General features: G+C 43.7%; 1 long non-coding RNA gene across 1 annotated transcript in view; it reads right to left on the reverse strand.

Moving 5' to 3' along the window:
• Positions 1–2,935: 2,935 nt before the first annotated feature.
• The window catches only part of LOC135178996 (uncharacterized), a 66,279-nt gene continuing 53,378 nt past the window's right edge, over positions 2,936–15,836 (reverse strand). The window contains exon 5 of the long non-coding RNA XR_010303827.1: positions 2,936–3,038. This is a non-coding gene — a long non-coding RNA (uncharacterized LOC135178996). The remainder of the gene's footprint in view (positions 3,039–15,836) is intronic.

Below are 15,836 nucleotides of genomic sequence, written 5' to 3' on the forward strand. Positions count from 1 at the left end.
CTGCATGCAGTACTGCAAGTGAGGTCTCACCAGAGCAGACTGAAGTGGCAGAATCACCTCTCTGGATCTGCTGGCAGTGCTGCCTTTGATGCAGCCTAGAATATGATTTGCCTTCTGGGCTACAAACACTATCTGCTCAAGTCCAGCTTCATAACCATCGGCAACTCAAAGTCTTTTCCACAGGGCTGCTTTCTATCACCTCATCTCCCAGCCTATATTGATAGCAGAATCAAATTAACCCCCCTTTTAGTAATGCATGAGATCATTCTCAAAAACACTTCATCCTTTAATTTGGGTTGACTTGCTTGAAGCAGACAAACACTATGCCCCTGAAGGCAAAGGCAGTGGAACATTCCTCCCTGGAAGCATTCAAGGAAGTGGCCCTGGAAGTATTCAATGCCAGGTTGGGTGGGGTTCTGAGCAATCCATTCTAGTGGAAGATGTCCTTGCCCAGAGGGTGTCCTGGAAGGCTAACAGGCCTATTGGATGTCCTGGTTTGCCCCACCCTTCTGCTGGTGGGTGAAGCAAGGGCAGGAGGAAAACAAAGGCTTGGGAAATTATGTCCCTTCCCAAAGTGATAAATAGGTACATACAGGTGTTTAGGTACTATTGGTGTCTCTCCCAAATAAGGGTAAGCAAGCCCTGGTTTCACCTGATCTGGTCAGTTTTGCAAATGCCATTCTGATTGGTGAATCTCTATAGCCAAAGGAGCCATTACACTCGGGCAAGTAACACAAATTGAGCTGTGCTGCTTCTGCCTCACAGACCTGCCTCTGACTTACTGCTCTTGGACAACATGTTCTGCTCTGCCTCGTGCATCACACCAGCTTAGCCCTGATGTTTTGGGCTTGAACGATCTGGAAACTTAAGTGCCTCAAGTTTCCCAGAAAAAGGCATTTAAGTGCCTCACAACACGGCAAGAAGTGCCACTGACATTGTGCTCCTTGCATATCTGCAAGAGATCCTGCCCACACATCTGCAAAACTCTGTGCCAAGAGGAACCAGGATCAGGTCAGAGATTGTCTGCCTCTTTCCCAGCACCCTGGGAAGATCTAGAAGCCTCTCAATGGCCAAGCAGTTCCAACGCTGCCACAAAGGACCCAGGGACTATCTTGAAATTTCTACTCCACCACAATAAGTAGAACAGACTTTCCCTAGGTCTCCAGGCTGCCTATTTGCAAGTGAGGCAAAGCCATTTTGTGGCTAAACTTTTCCAATTTTCTGGTTCTCCTAAATGAATTAATTTACCATAAGCATCCTTGTGAAGGTTTTCCTGATCAAATTAGAACCCGAATTTAACTAATTTGTATATAGTTGTTGTGGGGACAGGCAGTTAACAAGGTCGAGTCAGGAATATATATAAAGATAGAATTATTTTATTTTCCTGAATCCCTGCCCCCAAAAGTATATACAGAAATTAATTTAGTTTAATTAGCAGACTCAGTTTCATTGAGAATAGCTTACAAAGGATGCTACAGATAAATTTGGCTATTTTAGAAGTCAGCAAATGGAAAAGGCTAAGCTATAAACACAGCTTTCCCAGTGCAGACAGTTAGTACTCACAGGTGAGTGAGGCTGGCTGAGAGAAAGGGCAGTCCAGATGCTTGTCAGCTCTCTCTCTTTCAGAAGATATCTGAGGCTCCTTAGGCCTGTTGAGCTTGCACAAAGGATGCTTACTGTGGGAAGCTGTCCTAACCAGGGAGGGTCCAGTCCCTCAGGAGCTTGTCTTTCACAGTCCCAGAGGACTCTCTGCAGGAACTATTGAGGCGGGGAGAGAACTCTAAGGTGGGGACCCCAATGTGGGAAGTACCCCAATATTTATCCCTTTCCTAGACAAAGAGTCGAGTTACCACTTCCTAGGCATGAAGACCACAGCCAATCACCAGCCCCATTCCAGCACAGGCACTGCCAGAAGGACCCTTTGCTCCCTCCCTTCACACCTGCAGGGCAGGGGGAGGAAACAGGTTTTTTGTGCCTTTCCTCTCCCATTCAAACCATGAAGGGAGAGGAATTTTGGGGTATCCAGGACTCCAGACAATAGTTGTGGGCAGGGCTTTGCAGAAATAAAATTAACTACATGCTTTATAATTCCTGCCTCATTAACTGCCTCAACTAAATTAGAGGGGTTGGAACTAGATTATCCTTGAGGTCCCTTCCAGGATAAGCCATTTTGTGATGCTGCTATTCTATGATAGATTCTGGAGCACAGCCCTGTAAGGAGCAGCTGAGGGAGCTGGAGGTGTTTAGCCTGGATAAGAGGAGGCTCAGGGCAGACATTGCTCTCTACAACTACCTGAAGAGAGGTCATAGCCAGGTAGGGGTTGGTCTCTTCTCCCAGGCACCCAGTGACAGAACAAGAGGGCACACAGTCTCAAGCTGTGCCAGGGCAGATTTAGGCTGGATGTTGGGAAGACGTTCTTCACAGAAGGAGTGATTTACACTGGAACGGGCTGCCTGAGGAGGTGGTGGAAGTGTTCACAGAGACTGGATGTGGCACTTGGTGTCATATTTTAGCTGATTAAATAACGTTGGGTGATAGGTAGGACTCAATCTCAAAGGTCTTTTCCAACCTGACTGATTCTGTGGTTCTATGCAACTTTCTATGGAAATTAGCTATGTTATTTAGTAGCTACATTATAGTGTAGCTACACTGGCTACATTAATTTATAGAACTTGATGTCATTAGCATTTCTCAGAGGGCTGAGAAACTGAGAACTGCACCCTCAGTTACCTTGCCCTTGTCAAACAGCTCACACATGATTATAAACCACAACAATGAGTCAGACCAGACCTGACTGAGCCTTCTTCGAGCCATGCAAAGAATTCATGAAGTCATTCCCCTCACTGTTTCCCCACTTCTATTTACAGGAGAGGTTTTTCCTCTCCTTCCTACACAGGACGGCTGGATGCTGTGTTGGAAAGCTTACCGCTGCAATGCACTGTGGGAAACTCTCTGGCTGGTTCTTCAAGAAGCTGCCCATCATGAAGTGTTCTTTGTGAGAGAAGCAATACAATGCTTTCAAGGAAAACTCTTGCTCCTGGAGAAGAAAACATCAACAATCCAGATGACTGTGTCAAAGAGCTGCCAATTCTTTTGAGCCAGCCCAGAGTGGTGGTAAGATATGGCTTGTAGGATCATACAGGACACGGGAAACTCAGTTTGCATTTATTAGTAAATAATTCACTTCTAACCCTTGGGATTGGTGAGGAAAAAAAATAAAACAAGGGCTAGAAGAGCACAGCAAAAGGGCAAGGAAATCCACCCCTCACACACACACATACATTCTTAACAGTTGCATGACTCTTGAACAGTGTAACCTATTATGGAGTCTTTGACTCATGATCTTGAACTACTTAGTGGTGGCTACATGCATGCTACATCAACTCCCTCAGATAAAGCAAGTGTCCTGTGTGTGCTCAGCCAGGCTTGGGAAGAGCAAGACACCCTCCCACAGCCCCATGCTGGGAAAGGAATTGCAGCTGGATGACAGGACTCATGTCACATGGCTGATTCACCTACCCCTGTAGAGGATGAATTTCCAGGAGGGAAGTTCTGCTGAGGGAGGTAGGGTTTGGGGCTTTTATTTTACGTAATTTTATTTTCCTTTCTATTTTTTTTACTTTTGTTTTGCTTTACTTTGTTTCATTTTTTACTTCAGGGGTATAATCTGAATAGCAGCAGTGCTACAAGAGAGAAAAACACAAAATCCCTTACCTCTTCCTCCATCTGTACCAATGTGGTCCACTGAATGCCAGTGCTGCTCTGAGGAAGCCTTTAGACTGTGGCAGCACAACCACACTACCAGTGACAAGCCACGGATGGTTAATCTCTCTCATGAGGAGAGACTGAGGGAGCTGGGGCTCTTCATCTTGGAGGAGACTGAGAGGTGACCTCATCAGTTTGTAGATATGCATAGACTGGGTAGGGCTGGGTGCTAGGTTGGACTGGATGATCTTGCAGGTCTCTTCCAACCTGGTTGATTCTGTGACTCTATCTGCAATTCTTCAGCAGAAATTCAGATGGAAGGAGAAGTCAGCCTCTCTCCCTTGAATATCAAATATTGACTTCTCCTGACCCTCAACATATTTTAGGTATTAATCTGCACTTTTGTTGACTGCATAGAGAAGAAAGGTGAGGTAGGGAAGAGAAGCATGAATTCGGATGTGGTGCCTCACATCTGCCAAAACATCTGAAACCTATGGAATATTTGGAGTCTCTGTATTTGCAAGGCTCTAGAACAAGGTTCAAATAATATGCAAATTTAAATATAAAACCTTTGCTGAAGTGTTTGACTGAATGTCCCTTCTCAGAGGTGAGACCAGTTGGGAATTTCCCTTAAGCCCTGGAATGAAGTGAGGTTGCTGATGCAGACAGCCCACAGCGGAGCAACAATGTTACATGGGCTTTATGAGTTTCAATAACTCTGCTTTAATCAGAAAATTAGAAGCAACCCAGAAACCCCCCTGAGGCCTGATTTCCTACTCTATTAAACCAGTATAGCACCAGTTTAATATCATGGGTTTTGATGGAGCTATGCTGGCACAAAACCGATGTCAGAGGCGGGTGAAGCAAGCCCCAAGACAGCTGTGAATTATTTTCTTTCTATCTGACATTTTAATGTTCAAGTGAAAAAACATGGTGGAGCTGGGAATGAATCCCAAATCCAGTCAACCTGAAAAGCTTGATAGAGAAAGATGTGGGTTTAGTGCTAGCTCAATCACTCAAATGCACAGAATTTAAGTCCACTTAGCAGAAAGCACCACCCTAAACACCCTGACTGCCACAGTTCTTAATAGATGAGCAGCCTGCATTTATGTAAAGTTTTGCAGGGCTTTGCAATGGACAAATCCAAATGTTTGGATTATATTTATTGACCATCCTTTCATTTTGCTGAACATGAAGCAAAAATATTCACCCTCTGTGTGCTAGTTTGAAGCAGGCTAGAATGTTTTGGTGAGAAGAACTACATTACAGGCTGTAAAAAGAAAACAATAGTGATGTCTACTTCCCTCACAGTCTTGCTGAGAAGTGTAGGAACAAGAAATAAAAACATTAGATAAGACACTCGGCATCACTCTCACTTGGGCTGCTGGCTGAGCTGCATCTCTCTAACCTCACTCTTCATTTTGGGCTAATCCACTTTGCCTCCTAACCTCTGGCCAAACCTCTATTCTTCCTTGGGACTGGGGTAAGGTTGAGAGGGGTAGGGGGAAGGTGAAGGGGTGGTTGAGAGCCCCTCCTGGGGACTCAGGTTTCTGGGAGGGCTGTTGTGTTTCTGTATTACTTTTACCTTGTATATTTCTGTCTATAACTGTATATGCTGTAAATATCTGCTTGTATATTGTGCCAGCTGTAAATATAAGCTTCATTCATATTTCCAGAGCTGGCTGAGTCTAGTCTGGGTGATTTCTAAAGTGTGGGAGGCAGGGAACACCCAAACCATCACACTCTGGTATTAGGAATGATTCTGTCAAACTGCAATGCAAGCAGAGAACTTAGCGGTGCTGTGTGTGATGCATCTGCAAGAAACCACATATGTGCATTAAACTGAGGGATGCTAATTAAAAACAACAAGAAATAACAGATTTTACAGAGCAAGAAGATTTTATGTTAAGTGGGCCAGTTCAGTTTTGCACCATTTGGAAAGTGCCAATATGCAATGTTTGCTAAATATTTGCAAATTTACATGAAATTGCTTAAGAAAAAAAAGGAAAGAAAAAAAAGGAAAGAAAAAAAAGGAAAGAAAAAAAAGGAAAGAAAAAAAAGGAAAGAAAAAAAAGGAAAGAAAAAAAAGGAAAGAAAAAAAAGGAAAGAAAAAAAGGAAAGAAAAAAAGGAAAGAAAAAAGGAAAGAAAAGGAAAGAAAAAAGGAAAGGGAAAAAAAAGGAAAGGAAAAAAAGGTAAGAAAAAAAAAGGAAAGAAAAAAAAGGAAAGGAAAAAAAAGAAAAGAAAAAAAAGGAAAGGAAAAAAAAGGGAAAGAAAAAAAAAAGGAAATCTGCTAAATAAGCAGAAAGAAAACATCTGTAAGTAATAGAAGTTCTGAACATAAAAAATATCAACCAGGAGACAAATGTTGCCAGTGAGATACATAATTGTTGTACTTCATTAGAGCCAAGGCTGATGAATCTCAGTTAAGTTTGCAACTAACCCTAGGGTTAGGGTTAGTTACTTGTCAGATTCAATTCGCTCCTGCAGCACTTTCACAGTGAGGGAATCTCATTAGATGGAAGTCAATAGAGACCTTCTTTTGGTATATGAGGAAGGAGAAACCAGGCACCCAGTTTATAGCTTGCCAGGAGAGATATGACCACTTAGGATTTCAATGTCTTAAGTAGAAGGAACATAAAGTCCCCAAAGTGCAATTTTTACCGCCAGGAATTGTACAGCTCAAGCATGTAAAATGAAGCATGCTGGGAGCTCAGTGCCAAAGTGAGTTCACTTAAAATTTATGATCTATAGTTTGCCAACCCAATGTCTGCTGCACACAACCAGGCAGCAACAAGGGGTAAACACTGGAAGGTAAACGGCCAGCTTCCTGTACAAATCCTTGACTTCAGCTTAAATGTTCAATTGCCATCCCTTTCCAGCCTTAATTCAAAACCAAATCTAATACTTTCCCACCCCCCCAATCTTTCATGAGGCTTCAGCATTTGTACAACGGTTGGCATAGAAGGAGTTGAATTCAGAAGTGATCCTCAGAGAGCATCCAAATGCCTTAGGGAAGTCCAAAATGGTAGGAGTTACGTGCTTTTCTGTTACATACCACTGTCAGGACAGTCCAAGCTCCTCTACTTCAGTTAAACAGGAAATTACTGGAGAGGATCCAGAGGAGGGCTGTAAAAGTTGTTGAGGGTGCTGCAGCAACTCACAAGGAAATGCTGAGAGACCTGGAGCTGTTTAGCCAAAAGAGCAGACTGAGAGGAGATCTCATCGATGGCGATCAATAGCTAAAGGGTGAGGGTCAAGAGGATGTGGTGAGACTTCTTTCAGTAGTGCCCAGAGATAGGACAAGGACAACAGGCACAAACCAGAATACAGATGGTTCAACCTAAAGGAAGTATTTCTTTACTTAGAAAGTACCAGAGCACTGAAACAGGCTGCCCATAGAGGTTGTGAAACTTCCAAAATCCACCTGGATATGATCCTGTGCAACCTGCTCTAGCAGGAGGGGGTTTGGACTGGATGATCTCCAGAGGTTCTTTTCTGTTGCTGCCATTCGGAAGCTCTGTGAGTTTGGGTACTTACTCAGAGCCACATCCATCTGTGGATGAGCACTTGACATGCCATTTTTTCCCTAGAGCAGTCCAAGAGCCACCTGAGGTCCTAAACATCTTGCACAATATGCACTCATTTTGTGCAAGGTGCAGCCCAAAAACGGTTGGGGGATTTAAAGGAGAGAGAAAGGACTAAGAGGAAGAACAAAGATTCTGTACTACCTCTAATGACAATAAACCATTAATTCATATTGAAATATATTCATCAATATTTCAGCTATAATACTACAACTATGAAGAAGAGAGACTGCATCATATTTAACATCTCTTTTGTTGATATCTTCTTAACCCTCTGCCAAATTCTACAGCTTACATTTCTGTTCTCTGTGCTGTGAGAATAATGTGATGAATCACCACATCATCTCTCTGTGGACACCTGACCTGGACAGACAGAATAATGCTACCAAGTTTTGCTATTCCCAAGTCATATTTACTATTACTTGAACACAGAAAGCTATTGGCTGGTGAGAGGAAACCACCTACTGCCTGCTTTTTGTGCTTCAGTGGCTGAAAAGGAAAGAAATGTTCCTTTTACAGCATTATGAATCACTATATTCATAAGCCTTGATGAATGCATCTATATTCTCAATGGTTCATGTTTTTTGTAATGGACTGAGGAGAAGGCCAACTGATCCTGTCAAAGACTGGAAACAAAATCTCTTTTAATAATTTAAATCCACAGGTCCTTCGTTACAAGAAGATTTTTCAGTCTGTCCAAAATAACTCAGTCCTCTGGAAACCTTTTCCCATGTTCAGAATTGTTGAGAGTAAATAAGTCATATGCTGGATTCACAGAAAACCCATGTCAGGTTGTAACTTGAGTCTTTAAGCCTGAGAGTTTACAAAGAGATTCAACTAACTGAAGGGTTTGGGTTATTTTTTTATTCATTGCTCCCCTAAACCAAGTGAGAGAGGTCTCCACCAAAGATACAAGGGGCAACTGCATTTTGCCACACAAGGAAACCTCCCTAGAAAGGGTCCAGTTAAGAATTAGCAGATCACTTAATTGTACAGAACACCCAACACTTCTGTGAGTTTTCTTCATTTCAGCTCTGATTCAACAAAGGATGTTTCTTATCCTCCTAATTCCAAGCATCATACATATGATGTTCAGAGCTATCTATAGTATTACTTCAAGAATATTACAACACAGATTTTTCTTTTTCCACATTATCTTATATATGTATCATATCAAATGCATGTATCAGATGAATGAAACGTTTTTCTCAGCACTGACAAGTTTTGCTCCCCAAGTGCTTTTATCCCTTCTCCGATAACAGCAAGAACACCTTTCAGGAAGAACACTTTGATGATTCTCCTGTGTCTGGAGTTTTTTGAGGTTAGTCTTGTCAACCTGGCAGTAAGCTTTCATGAGAATAATATTCTTACAGCAAACATAATTGTGGTCATAGAATCACAGAATCCGCCAGGTTGGAAGAGATCTCCAAGATCATCCAGTCCAATCTAGCACCCAGCCCTAGCCAGTCAACTAGACCATGGCACTAAGTGCCTCACCCAGTCTTTTCTTGAACATCTCCAGGGACAGTGCCTCCACCACCTCCCTGGGCAGCCCATTCCAATGCCAATCACTCTCTCTGCCATCAACTTCCTCCTAACATCCAGCCTATACCTCCCCTGGCACAACTTGAGACTGTGTCCCCTTGTTCTATTGCTGGTTGCCTGGCAGAAGAGACCAACCCCCACCTGGCTACAACCTCCCTTTAGGTAGTTGTAGACAGCAATGAGGTCACCCCTGAGCCTCCTCTTCTGCAGGCTAAACACCCCCAGCTCCCTCAGCCTCTCCTCATAGGGTTTGTGTTCCAGGCTTCTCACCAGCTTTGTCACCCTTCTCTGGATGCATTCCAGCACCTCAACATCTTTCTTTAATTGAGGAGCCCAGAACTGGACACAGTACTCAAGGGGTGGCCTGACCAGTGTTGATAGCAATCACCTCCCATTAGCAATTAGTAGGGTCAGCTGCTTTCGGAATAGGTCAGCTCCCCATATCGCTGAGTTTGTTTCAGTTATCGAACTCACACAAAATTCTTACTATGTACTAACTTTACCTGAATCTGTTTTGACTTTCATTATTCAGCCACTTAAAAAACCTCAGACGCTGGAGTTATTGAAATTGTCAATATTAGCCAGGCTACTAAATTAAACTTCCATTCCATACAATAAAACTGAAGCACCATTCTTGAAATTCCAAACCAAAGTCTAATACACCTCATGAAAAGCTAATAAGCAGTAAAGGTGATTTTCTTTCCATCATTATAAACCTAGACTGAAAGTAAACACAGTCTGTATTTTTTCTTTATTTAAGCTCACATTATTTTACACCTTTGTAAATGCAGGGGTTTTTTCCCCTCTTGCTGCTCCTATGTTAGCACTAATCTAAGCATAAAGTTCATTGTACCTTGTGTGTCTGGGCATCTGAGTAACTCATTTCCCTATATTTTGCAGTACCCCTTTCTCTGTATATTTTGCACATTTAGAACAGAGGGCAGGCAACTCTGAGCAAGACTTAGGGATTCATTGCAGTAGAGGGCAGTAGTATTCACTCACAAACCAGGCAGTGCTGTGTACAAGACATAATAAATACCAGTGCCACTGTCAGATGGTTCAGGCAAGCAGAGTGATGCGAAGGAAAAACGGTTTCTCCTCGGAAATTAATTGCATTTTTAATACTTTGGTCAGAGTGCATCATGAACTCATATCCTACTCTTTAGAGAAACCTAATCAGGTTGCGTAATCTCAACCCCAAAATCACCATACACGCGCTAAAATTAGCAACCTCTTCAGAAACGGGTCTGAACTTATGACTGAGCAGAGTTTGCAAGCACTTGGGTTTCATGCAACAAGAGCTGCAACTTAAAATCTGCAGCATGGAACTTGGGGCCATCCCTACCCCACTATAAAGATAAGTCTCCTTCACGGCAGTGGAAACTGGCAGTCTTCAGCGAGCAGCAACAGCTCACAGAAATATATCTCCATTTGTAATCATTTCAGTCTATGGATGATGACATTTGGAAACATCTGGATCTGATGATGTCCACGGGAGATTCCAAAATGGTAGTGTCTAAATGTGATGATACAATAAATACAAGATGTTCTATTTCAGATTGAAAGAGCAGAATAAAGACAAGGGCAGATTTAGATAAAGCACTCGAGCATAGGACTTCAGGTGGCAGTGTGCAAGCCTCTTAGCTATCAAAAACACCTCCAGCAACAGCCACCTTCTGTGAGCTCAGAGCAGCCCTGCAGCTGCTCTCCAGCCAAAATTCTTAACAGGCTTGTGCTCACCAAACTATGTGGCTGTAATTCAAACCATTCACTACTCAACATAATTAAGAACCAATCTCGGAGTCCAGAACAATAGTCTGCTCAAGCACTAGCACATGGGAGCAAAATGAGACTTTATGTCTTGGCTCATGCTTGCTTTCATCATTGGGGCTTTTTTTCCTCCCTCTTCCAAACAAAAGCTCTGCTTCCCCTCTCCTTCCCTGCAGCACATCCATGGGCAGTTTTCAGGTTACCATAGAATCCTTCAGACTTTCTTCACCACAGAAACTGAGCCACAAAATTACCCCAAATGTACTGTCATGCACGAGTGCTGAAGCAGAAAATGAAGGATCTCTGACTTACAGATCATTCCCTCCGAGGTCTAACAGCAAGACATTGAAAACCAACAGGGCACTGATATTTCTGGTCTATTCCAGCTACTTCTGGTGTGGAACAGGAGGGGAAATAGTGGTCTCCATGCAAATTTTCCTGTTGCTTAAACCCCTGATGACTCAAGAACTACTTTATGCGTCATCCTGACCAAAGGCAGCCTCAGGGATATCTCTGACAGCCAAGAATAGCTCATATGGAGCAGCCCTAGGTGATTTTTGGTTTCCCACCACATTCCCTGCTCCACCACGCAAAGGCTAAGAAATGAAGCCAGTTTTATGACAGTTTTCCTCTGTCAGGGAAGTTTCCTGCTAGCCTGGGTAGGTGCAACTTGGTTCTGCAGTTGGGAGGTTTTCAGTAGCCAGAAGGAGGTTTGCACTCCATCGGTCATGAGTCTTCCTCATCTCTAGAGTGTATGACACTGCACGGTTATGTCTGCACCAGGTCTTCTGCCATGGATTTTATGCAGCTGCTGCTCATGAGTCAAACCTTCAACCTGGGTTGAAGGTTTAAACAAAGAAATAGAGTGAAGCAGAAGTATATGACAAAAGGTGTAGAGTTTCCTAGGCCACAAGAAGAAATGAGCTCCTTTTCCTACAAACCCTGGCCTGTTTTAAAGAGGTTTTTCCCCATTTCAAGCTCCTGTCAAAGATACAAACCCAGGAATTATTCTCTGTTTTGCAAAACAAAGTCCTGCAAAGGAGGCCAGGGGAGGAACATAAAATACATTTTGAAGATTTGAAATCAAAACCTACATGGAGTTAAGTGGAAAATAACAGCAGACAGGGGTTCAAACAAAGAGGAAATCTCAGCAAGCCTCATATCATACTTTTTAGCAGTATATTCCTTACAAATTAAACAGTGTCCTTCCCCATAGAAAGGCCACCATCATCCTTCCTAAGTCTGGAACTTGCACAAATGATAGGGATCAGCTAAAAAGCTAAGTAGTCAGTGAGGGAGCCCTCACTGCTACAAGAAATATAAAGGATATGCAGCTGAAGTGGAGTTGTGAGGAACTCTCTCCTTAGAAGTGTCTACCCAGCTCAGTGACAGATGAAATATCTGGGGTTTGAGGGTGAAGAGAAGGAAGGAATTTTGCTCTGCTAGATGCTCTGATCCCTGATATATTTCTCCTGTAAGGATCAAGGGACTGCAAAACCCCTCCAAAATCAGTGAAAGAAATATATTGCTGCCAACTTGCTTAACGTGGTGCATTGTGTGAGTGGGAAGAAAAGCACTATCAGAAATGCTTCTCAACATATTCCAGATGGACATGCTATGAGGGCCACAATTGGGAAGAGACAAAATTTGTTCTTCCAGTTCAAAGCTCTTTTACTCTCACCACGGCGCATGGCTCGTGTTAGCTTTCTCTCTAACTCCAGCGAATTAAATTAGGCTAATATGTAGATTCAGTTTTGGCAGGGCCTTTCTGTCTCCTAATTAACCCTTGCCATCATTAAATTAGAGGCTTCTGAGGTTGTCCATGTAAGACATACTCACTGAATTTAAGCAGCAACTGTGCCTGATTACTTAGCTATTTAAAAACAAGGGATGCGCACAGTTTGTGTCATCTTTCCATGGAAGGCTCAGAAGGAATTAGGGCTATCTACTTCCTATTCTGTCTCACTTCTACTCAGGAAGCAAGGATTCGCTACTAGGAGTGATTTTAGGAATTTAGAAAGTATTGACATTTCATTAAAACTGTTCCCAGACTTCCTATCTGCTCTGCAGTGTATAATGGGATGTTCGTGGTGCTCATTTCTGCATGTGGCCTGCACAGAAGCCCAATGCTTCTGCATGTGACTCAGCACATGAAATGAAGGAGAAAGTCACCACTGGTGATCCACTTAGAATCAACCAGGTTGGAAGAGACCTCCAAGATCATCTAGTCTAACCTAGGACCCAGCCCTTTCCAAGCAACTAGACCATGGCACTAAGTGCCTCAGCCAGGCTTTTCTTGAACACCTCCAGGGATGGTGACTCCACCACCTCCCTGGGCAGCCCATTCCAATGCCAACCACTCTCTCTGGCAACAACTTCCTCCTAACATCCAGCCTATACTTCCCCTGGCACAACTTGAGACTGTGTCCCCTTGTTGTCTGGGAGAAGAGACCAACCCCCACCTGGCTACAGCCTCCTTTCAAGGTAGTTGTAGGCAGCAATGAGGTCCCCCCTGAGCCTCCTCTTCTGCAGGCTAAACACCCCCAGCTCCCTCAGCCTCTCCTCATAGGGTTTGTGTTCCAGGCCCTTCACCAGCTTCATTGCCCTTCTCTGGACACGTTCCAGCACCTCAACATCTCTCTTGAATTGAGGAGCCCAGAACTGGACACAGTACTCAAGGTGTGGCCTGAGCAGTGTTGAGTACATGGGAAGAATAACCTCCCTTGTGTGATACACTAAAGAACATCATTTCACAGAATCACAGAATGTCAGGGCTGGAAGGGACCTCAAAAGCTCAACCAGTCCAACCCCCCTGCCAGAGCAGTATCATCTATACCAGATCACACAGGAACACGTTTAGGCAGGTTTTAAATATCTCCGGAGAGGGATACTGCACAATCCCCCTTGGCAGGATGTTCCAAGGTTCTGTTGTCCTTACAGTGAAAAAAAATCCTCCTCATGTTTAAATGAAACTTCCTATGCCTCAGCTTCCATTCATTGCCCCTTGTCCTGTCACTGGGCACCACCGAGCAGAGCCTGGCTCCATCCCTTGGTGCTCACCCCTTATATATTGAAAGACATGAATGAGGTCACCCCTCAGTCTCCTCTTCTCCAAGCTAAAGTCCAGATCCATCAGGCCAGCTTCTGATTTGCTTCAGATCTTGAAATCAACAGGTGATAGCTGCCTTATGCATCTCCACATTGAAGCCAGAGGAATGAGGCATGTGCTTCTTACAGCACAGGGTTCTTTGCTCACAGGCCCCCTTTTGCCCTGAGAATATGTGCTTTACAGAATTCTATCACTCACCCACTTCTTTCCTTCCACCTCTTAATCTTAACCATCGTGTGTTTGCCTGAAATCCCACACCATTATGTGTCTTTGCCCAGATGGTCTGTGTGACAAAGCTAGGGTATGACATCAGAGTTTATCCTACAGCAATCCGTCTTTCTGCATTAACCATGTAAGAAAGAGAGGCCTCCTTTCCAGTTCTCTTATCTATGGGCTGTTGTAAATATTATCAGGAAACTGGTGACCCACTTCCTTGGGTTTCCCATGACAGCTTTATTGGATTTGTTTAAACAAACTTGTGTCCCACTCCTCTGACACACTAACATATTTGTTGCAGAATCGCCGCAGCTGTTGGTAAACCATATATTTTACAAGACCTCTATCAACTGTTTAAGGTCAGATTTGGCTCTGTGGCCTTGTTAGACCAGTCACATTGGCATGCTAATGAACAAAGGCAGAATTCATCGTAGGGTACAAAGTTCACATGTCAATTTGCAGCAGTAGGGAAAAGATAGAAATGCCACCATGAGTTTCACAGAATCACAGAGTTAACCAGGTTGGAAAATACCTCTAGCATCATTGAGTCCAACCTATCACCCAACACCTTCCAATTAAGTAAACCATGGCACTAAGTGCCTCATCCAGCCTCCTCTTATACACCTCCAGGGATGGTGACTCCACCACCTCCCTGAGCAGCCCATTCCAATGCCAATCACTCTTGCTGTAAAGATTTTCTTCCTAACATCCAGCCTGAACCTCCCCTGGTGCAGCTTGAGACTGTGTCCTCTTGTTCTGTCACTGGGTGCCTGGGAGAAGAGACCACACCTGCCTGGCTACAGCCTCCCTTGCAGTAGTTGTAGAGAGCAATGAGGTCTCCCCTGAGCATCCTCTTCTCCAGAATAAAGAACCCCAGCTCCCTCAGCCTCTCCTCACAGGGCTTGTTGTGTTTCATTGAAACACACCTAGGGTTGGCAAGACTGGGGTTAGACTTGTTTTTATCGACATACAAAGCAGCAGCCTCTTTTGCCTTAACTCATACACACAGTTACACCTCTTTTATTTGAGGTAGGTTTGCTTCGTGCTCCTGCATTTTGACCAAAACCTTGCTGTTTACACAACACTGCTCAAGCACTTCAGATGAACACATTTCAGGTGTTCACTCCTTCAGATGTTCTCCACTGTAGATCTCAGCACTTGAAAGAGCTGTTGATCTAAAGAGTCTGTCTCATTCTCTTTAGCAAATAAGAATCCTACTGCATCAAGTACTTTCTATGTTTGATAACCTTCTCCACTCCAAATCTGCCATCTGATCGACCCCACACACTCTTGGATCTTTGATGAAAGGGGAATTATTAATCACTCAACTTCTGTTCTCCCCTGTTTCATGCTTGACCTAGGAAGCTAATCTTTTGTTAGGTCAAAACACTGTGCACCTAAAACTAGCCAAAAGCTCTGACAATATTATCAGTTTCAGGCTTCAGAATCATGCTCTTTTTTTTTTAGTCATCTAAAACCAAGAGGAGCACATCATAAGGAGTACACAGAAAAACCTAACCTGAAGGAAAAAGCTGGCCTTGCAGTACCCTGGCTAGGACACCATCCATACCCACAGGTTTGGGAATCACAGGTCAGCTCAGGACACTGCTGCAGAGCTCTGGGAGGACAGGCAGCAGCTTTACATGACAAGCAGAAGGTATCTCAAAGCCCTCCATCCAGGACGGGGAGATATCCACAACCCCTCTTCCTGGCCCCACTGATAAGTCTAGCAGAAAGGATTTCTGCCTTTCACTTTTCCAATTCAATCTCAACACATAAGTACACATAAGTTTTTTGAGGGTGAAAGTCCTGCTCCTCCTTTCCCTTTTCCTCCCAGGACTTCAGAGGCTGTTTTTCCTTCGCTGCTCTTATCAGTTCCCAGCCTCCACCCTACTGTGATGTGGG

Source organism: Pogoniulus pusillus, chromosome 10, assembly GCF_015220805.1.
Source record: "Pogoniulus pusillus isolate bPogPus1 chromosome 10, bPogPus1.pri, whole genome shotgun sequence".
Lineage (NCBI taxonomy): Eukaryota > Metazoa > Chordata > Aves > Piciformes > Lybiidae > Pogoniulus > Pogoniulus pusillus.